Source organism: Schistocerca piceifrons, chromosome 4 (assembly GCF_021461385.2).
Source record: "Schistocerca piceifrons isolate TAMUIC-IGC-003096 chromosome 4, iqSchPice1.1, whole genome shotgun sequence".
NCBI classification, from domain to species: Eukaryota; Metazoa; Arthropoda; class Insecta; order Orthoptera; family Acrididae; genus Schistocerca; species Schistocerca piceifrons.
The window spans coordinates 253303018-253310520 of NC_060141.1; the positions used below are offsets into that span (position 1 = coordinate 253303018).

At 43.2% G+C, this 7503-nt stretch overlaps 1 non-coding gene across 1 annotated transcript; it reads left to right on the forward strand.

Annotated features, from left to right (window-relative positions):
• The first annotated feature begins 2781 nt into the window (after window positions 1-2781).
• Trnas-uga lies at window positions 2782-2856 on the forward strand. The gene has a single exon. It is a non-coding gene; the product is annotated as a tRNA-Ser (tRNA).
• Window positions 2857-7503: the final 4647 nt, after the last annotated feature.

Below are 7503 nucleotides of genomic sequence, written 5' to 3' on the forward strand. Positions count from 1 at the left end.
TGTGTTTGACAGTGAAAAGTTTTATGTAATGTTCTTTCGTGCACTCATGCATGGGAAACAGCCCTTCCCCCCCCCCCCCCCCCCGCCCACCTCCCCCTCTCGGGAAGCAGGCCCCACTCCTCACCCCCCCCCCCCCCCCAACTTTGCGTACAGCGGGAAATCCGGCTTATAATCCCAGTCCAGCATAAATTTTCATTGTTTCGACCAAATTGTATAGCTGTGATGGTACCTTATTCGTAATTTGCGCATGTGTTTAATGGTTTAATACAGTTACAAATAGTCAGCAGTGTCTTTGAACTTTACACTGTCAAATACAGGCGCTGTGTTATTGTATTTCCTATATGGGTTAAGGCAAATGTCTGTGACAGTTTATGGCTGGATGCACCTTGTGATGTTAGTCTGATCACCGTGCTTATACCTTTATCCTTTTATACAGGGTTATTTATAAATACCTCAGATGTTTCTAAAGACCACTGCGTGAAAATTGCGAGACGTACAGGAATCCTCTCCAAGATTAGACGTACAAAAATCCTCTCCAAGTTTCCGTTCGTAATACGTGCAGGGGCGTAGCTGCGCTAGGCGGCAGTCATGTCAGAACATGTAAACAAATCGTCTCCTCCATATTGTTTCTCATATCCCTTCGCACTGCAGACGGGAAACCCAACGAACAGCTTTCCGAAGCAGACTGCTGGCGCGCCTTGCTGGGCAATTCGTGTCAGTGACTCTACGTAACTGCTCGCACGCATTGGCGTTATTCGTATCATAAGCGGCCGCTATATTGAGCGTGAGTAATATCAATTAAAAACTTGGTCAGATGCTCTATCCACTTACATTGACGTGACAAATGTCATAGGATAGCGATATAAACACATACAGGTGGCGGTAGTATCGCGTACAAAAGGTATAAAAGGGCATTGCACTGGCGGAGCTCTCATTTGCACTCAGGCGATTCATGTGAGAGTATGTCCGATGTGGTTATGCGCGCACGACGGGAATGACCAGACGTTGAACGTGGAATGATAGTTGGAGGTAAACGCGTGGGACATTCTATTGCGGAAATCGTTTGGGAATTCAATATTCTGAGATCCACAGCGTCAAGAGTGTTTCAAAAAACCAAATTTGAGGCATTACCTCTCGACGCGCACTACGCAGTGGCTAATGGCCTTCACTTAACGACCGAGAGCAGCTACATTTGCATACAGTTGTCAATGCTAACAGAAAAGAAATACTGCGTGAAATAACCGCAGAAATCAATGAGGGACGTACGACGACCATATCCGTTAGGATAGTGTGGCGGTTTTAGCGTTAAAGGGCTTTGGCAGCAGACGACCGACGCGAGTGCCTTCGCTGATAGCGTGACATAGCCTTCAAGGCCTCTTCTGGGCTCGTGTTCATATTGGTCGGATCTTAGACGAATGGAAAACTGTGACCACTCACTTTTCGTAGTATCTGCTGTGCCCGAATCAAGCAAGGTGACTAGCTAATACGATGGTGGACTCACATTCACAAGGCATGTGGCCGAGATCCAAATCTGCCACTCCACTTAGGTCTGTCTTGGTTTTCCAAATCTATTAAGCCAGCACCACAATGTCTCCTATAAAAATATGTTAGGTCTGTTATGTCGCCCTATTCTTGTTCTGTCCGGCATTGTGATCTAAATACGAGATGGTAAATGTCAAACTTTCTTCACTCTTCACACATCTGATAAATACCGTACGAAATTTGATTTATTGATTTCTACCGTTCGAAAGAGTTACGTGATTTTAATTTTGATGTTTTATGTTTGTATGTATAGTCTCTAAGTTACGGACTAGTACATCTTCAAAATGGTTGAAATGGCTCTGAGCACTATGGGACTTAACAGCTGTGGTCATCAGTCCCCTAGAACTTAGAACTACTTAAACCTAACTAACCTAAGGACATCACACACATCCATGCCCGAGGCAGGATTCGAACCTGCGACCGTAGCAGTCGCGCGGTTCCGGACTGCGCGCCTAGAACCGCGAGACCACCGCGGCCGGCGAGTACATGTCAATCAGTACTTATCTAGAGAGGTACATAGCAGGCTGTAAGTTATTCCTAGGCTATCCAGTAAAATTTAGTTGTGAAAACTCAAAATATATTTCATAATATGGGTATCAGAGCTGTTGGTCTGCTTATTTAATTCTGTCAAGATGTGCCCACGGTGTCGCTACCTGATCGACATATCTCTGTTTCGTTACTGACGGCATAACTTCTTAGCTATGTCACTTCTACGTTAAACATAAGCTAATAACAAATCTTATAGTCTCAGTTCTTTAGGCAACTGATAATCTATAGACTTACAATCAAATGCTCGTTTACTTGAACGGTATCGTGTTGCTGTTCATTAACACGGCTTTCTGGACATAAAACGGCGCCAGGAAACTTTTTGATGTTTTTAGGATAATAATAAACCAATGTACAAAAGTTACTCCACATTTTCTTTCTGTAGTTGTAGTTTATTTACAGTATATACACAAGACCGGCCCACTGATAGTGTCCTCCCTTTTCTTCCTACAAGGGAAAGCTGTGAATCACACAGTCGAATCGATACAGATTTTCTGTGTCATTTTTTCTGCCTATGTTGATCGATCGCATTCTGGAAAAATCCCCCAGGCTGTGGCTAAGCCATGTCTCCGCAATTTCCTTTCTTTCAGGAGTGCTACTTCTGCAAGGTCCGCAAGAGAGCTTCTGTAAAGTTTGGAAGGTAGGAGATGAGGTACGGGCAGAAATAAAGTTGTGAGGAGGGGGCGTGAGTCGTGCTTGGGTAGCTCAGTTGGTAGAGCACTTGCCCGTGAAAGGCAAAGGTCCCGAGTTCGAGTCTCGGTCCGGCACACAGTTTTAATCTGCTAGGAAGTTTGATCTCCCGAGGTATCGTCTCGGCAAGTTTCTGAAGAGATGCTTGCATGAATTTTTGTGGATCCAGAAAGCGGAGCGTTGTTTTCGGCGTGATTTACTTGGAAAAAGAAATGTACTTTTCAGCGGTGTCAGATATGACACTGATCTTATCCTATTTCAAGGGGAAACCACCTCAGTGCTCAACAAGACAGTGAGCATCGTTTTCTTCCTTTCTGTCCTGCTTTTTTTCGATCGGTCTCCTTACTGGTTTGATGCAGCGCGCAATGAATATTTCTCCTGTGCAATCTTTTTCATCTTAGAGTAACAAATGCCACTTACGTCCTCAATTATTTCCTGGATATATTCCAGTCTGTGGCTTCCTTAACGGGTGTTCCCTCTAAAACTCCCGCTTCTACCACAAAGGATATTACTTGCTTTCTTAGCAGATTTCTTATCCTGTCACCTGTTCTTGACACTATATTCCATACATTTCTTTCGTCGCGGATTCTGAGGAGAAATTCTTCATTCCTTATCTTATCAGTCCACCTAATTTTCAACATTCTTATGTAGAACCGTAGCTCAAATGCTTCGAATCTATTCTGTTCTGGTTTTCCCGCAAAATGGTTCAAATAGCTCTGAGCTCTATGGGACTTAACATCTAAAGTCATCAGTCCCCTAGAACTTAGAACTACTTAAACACAACTAATCTAAGTACATCACACACATCCATGCCCGAGACAGGATTCGAACCTGCGACCGTAGCAGTCGGGCGGTTCCGGACTGAAGCGCCTAGAACCGCTTGGCCACCGCGACCGACGGTTTTCCCGCAGTCCATGTTTTATTACCACACAACGCTGTACTCCAAACGCACGCTATAAGAAATTTCTTTCTCAAATCAAGCAACTTACTTCTCAGTGCTACTCTGCTTCTTATGTCCTCCATGCTCCGTCCATTATGGGTCATTTTGCTTCCTAGGAAACAGTGCCCCTTAACATGGTTAACATAGTGATCTCGAACTCTGATATTATGTTAAGTTCCTCGCTGTTCTAATTTCTGCAACTTCTCATCGCTTTCACCTTTCTCCGATTACACTCAACACATATTCTGTATTCATTAGACAGTTTGTTCCGTTCAACAGATTGTGTAATGCTTCTTCAGTTTCACTGAGGATGGCATAGTCTTCAGCAAATCTTGTCATTCATATCCTTGAGCCGTGAATTTTAATCCCACTCTTTAAACTATCTTTTATTTCTTTCTTTTTTTCTTCGCAGTGTAGACTGAACAGTAGGGTTCGAGAAATTATATCCCTCTTCACACCCTTCCCTAATCCGAGCACTTTGTTCTTGGTCTTCCAGTCATATTGTTCTCTCTTATTTCTTGTACATATTGTATGTTACCTGTCTTCCCCTGCAGCTTACACCTATTTTCCTCTGAATGTCGAATATCTTCCATCATTTTCCATTGTCAAAAGCTTTTTCTAAATGGATAAGACCCTGAATGTGGCTTGATATGACTTCAGTCTTGCTGCCATTATCTACCGCTGCGTCAGAACTACGTCTCTGGTGCTTTTACCTTCCCTAGAGCCAAATTGATAGTCATCTAACAAATTGTAAATTTTCTTGCAATTTTTCTCTACAGTAAGCTCATTATATGATATTTCTCGCACTTGTCGGCTCTTGCTTTCTTCGAAATTGTGTGGATGATGTTTCTCCGAAAGTCTGATGCTATACTGCCACTCTCATGGATTCTAAACGCCATCGTGAAAAGTCGTTTTGTTGCCACTCCACCTCCCCCTCTCTCCCCTCCCCCACAATAATGTCAGAAATACTAATGCAATGTTATCTATCCCTTCAGCCACATTTGATTTTAAGTCGCCGAAACTGTTTTAAATTCCTGATTCTAGTATTGGATAACCTATTTGTTTGCTGTAGACGGCTGTTTCTTCTTCTATAATGTGCTCAGAAAAGTCCTCCCTCTCATAGAGATATTAAATGTACTCTTTCCACGTAACCTCTCTTTCATCTGTATTCAATAGTTGTGTTCCCGTTGCACTCTTAATGTTATCGCCCTTGCTTTTAATTTCTTCGAAGGTTGTTTTGAGTGCTCTGTATGCTGAGTCAGTTCTTCCGTCAGTCATCTCTTTTTCGACTTCTTCGCATTTGTCATGCAGCCATTTCGAATTAGCTTCCCTGTATTTCCTGTTTATTTCATCCGAAGTGAGATGTATTTCTGTATTCATGAATTTCCCTGAACATTTAATTACTTCTTCCTTCGTCCATCAACTGAAGTATTTCTTCTGTTACCCATGGTTTCTTCGCAGTTACGTTCCTCGTACCTTTCGCTTTGTTTCCAACTACTGTGACTGCTCTTTCTAGAGACGTCCATTCCTCTTCAACTGAACTGCCTACTGAGCTTTTCGTTATCGCAGTATGTATAACCTCAGAAAATTTAAGGTATATCTCTTCATACCCTAGTACTTTCGTATCCCATTTCTTTTGTGCATTGATTCTTCCTGACCAGTGTCTTTAAACATCAGCCTATTTATCATCATTACTAAACTCTGATCTGAGTCTGTATCTGCTCATTTGTATACCTTACAGTCCTACTCCTGATTTCGGAATCTATGCCAGATCACGATGTAAACTAATTGGAATCCTCTTATCTCCCTGCCTTTTCCGAGTGCACTTCCTCCTTTTGTGATTCTTGAACAGAGTATCTTCTATAACTAACTGCAGTCTACTTCAGAACTCAGTCTTCCTCCTCTCTCATTCCTACAACGAAGCTCATATTCTCCGGTAACCATTTCTTCTTGTCCTTCGTCTGCAACCGCATTCCAATCACCCATGACTATTAGATTTTCGTCTCCATTCATGTACTGAATTACCCGTTCAGTATCCTCATATGTTTTCTCTATCTCTTCATAATCTGCCTGCGGCATGTGTACCTGAACTATTGTTGTCCGTGTTGGTTTGCTCTCTATTCTGATGAGAACAAGCTCATCACTAAACTGTCCCTGTTACTCAGTCTCAGCACTACCTTCCTAGTCGTAACTAATCTTATTCCCGTTATACCATTTTTTGCTGCCGTTGGTATTACCATGCATTTGTCTGACCAGAAATCCTTGTCTCCATTTCATTTCATTGCACTGACCCCACTATATCTAGACCGAGCCTCTGTAATTCCCTTTTCAGAATTTCTGTCATCCCTACCACGTTCAAACTTCTAACATTCCATGCCCAAACTCGTAGAACGTTAGCCTTTCGTTTCAGTCTTTTTCTCATGGTCTCTTCCCCATTGGCAGTACCCTCTCGGAGATCCGAATGGGAGGCTATTCCGGAATCTTTTACCAATGGAGAGATCATTATGACACATTTTCAATTATAGGCCACTTGTCCTGTGGATAGACATTGTGTGTTTACTGCAGTGGGTTTAAGTGACTCTAGCATCCTCATGCAGCTGATCACTCCTGATTCTTCAACCCTTAGGGGCAGTTTCCCACCCCAAGAGTGGGCAAGAGAGTGCTTCGAACATGTATCAGGTCGTCCGCCCTCCTTCACAAGGACATTGACTGAAGTGAGAGTGACTAATTATGCCAGAACCTTCGGCTGCCATTGCTAATGATTTTTATTCAAAATGTGAGCGGTGGCGCGTCTCGAATCCGGGACTGAGGAAGTTTTGGTTACTAATCAAACACGCTACTTCTTTTTCTTCTTCATTGTGTTCCTCATTGTTCTCATCATATTGTCTGGGCGGACGTCACTGACACCGCTTTAACTTCATTGATGAATACCTTAGTTCGTTTATTACAAAAGGCAGGGAGCACTATGACTGAACATGTTGAGATAGTGCTGTCGCCTCAAGACCACGGATACTTACCTGAAACTGAACTCAAATTTTCTTTGAACTGTTCAGCAACGGTATCTTATGAGTCGGGGAAACATGGTTAAGACAGAATGAGCTTCTGTAAAGTTTGGAAGGTAGGAGACGAGATACTGGCAGAAGTAAAGCTGTGAGTACCGGGCGTGAGTCGTGCTTCGGTAGCTCAGATTGTAGAGCACTTGCCCGCGAAAGGCAAAAGTCCCGAGTTCGAGTCTCGGTCGGGCACACAGTTTTAATCTGCCAGGAAGTTTCATGGTTAAGACCTTTGCAAACATTTTAGCTGAACTTATTTCGCCGGCCGTTGTGGCCGAGCGGTTCTAGGTGCTTCACTGCGAAACGGCGCGACCGCTACGGTCGCAGGTTCGAATCCTGCCTCGGGCATGGATTTGTGTGATGTCCTTAGGTTAGTTAGGTTCAAGTAGTTCTAAGTTCTAGGGGCCTAATGACCTCAGATATTAAGTCCCATAGTGTTCAAAGCCATTTGAACCATTTTTTTGAACTTATTTCCAGCTTCAACCATTTTTCCTCGCACAAAACTATTTGAGCTTCATTGGTTTCTATTAGCGCTTAGAGCTCTGGTTTTTTCCCAGCACAGCTAGGTCGACCTTCGTCCTGTGTTTGTTCTGCACCCTTTTATAATGCGGCTCTAATGAAACTGATATCATTATACACGTTGCGTGACGTGACCAATATTTAAGGCGGCTCTCTATCATGCTGTTAGTGATTGGGCACATTTGGAGTGCTTTGATACTTCCGTGTTTGGTA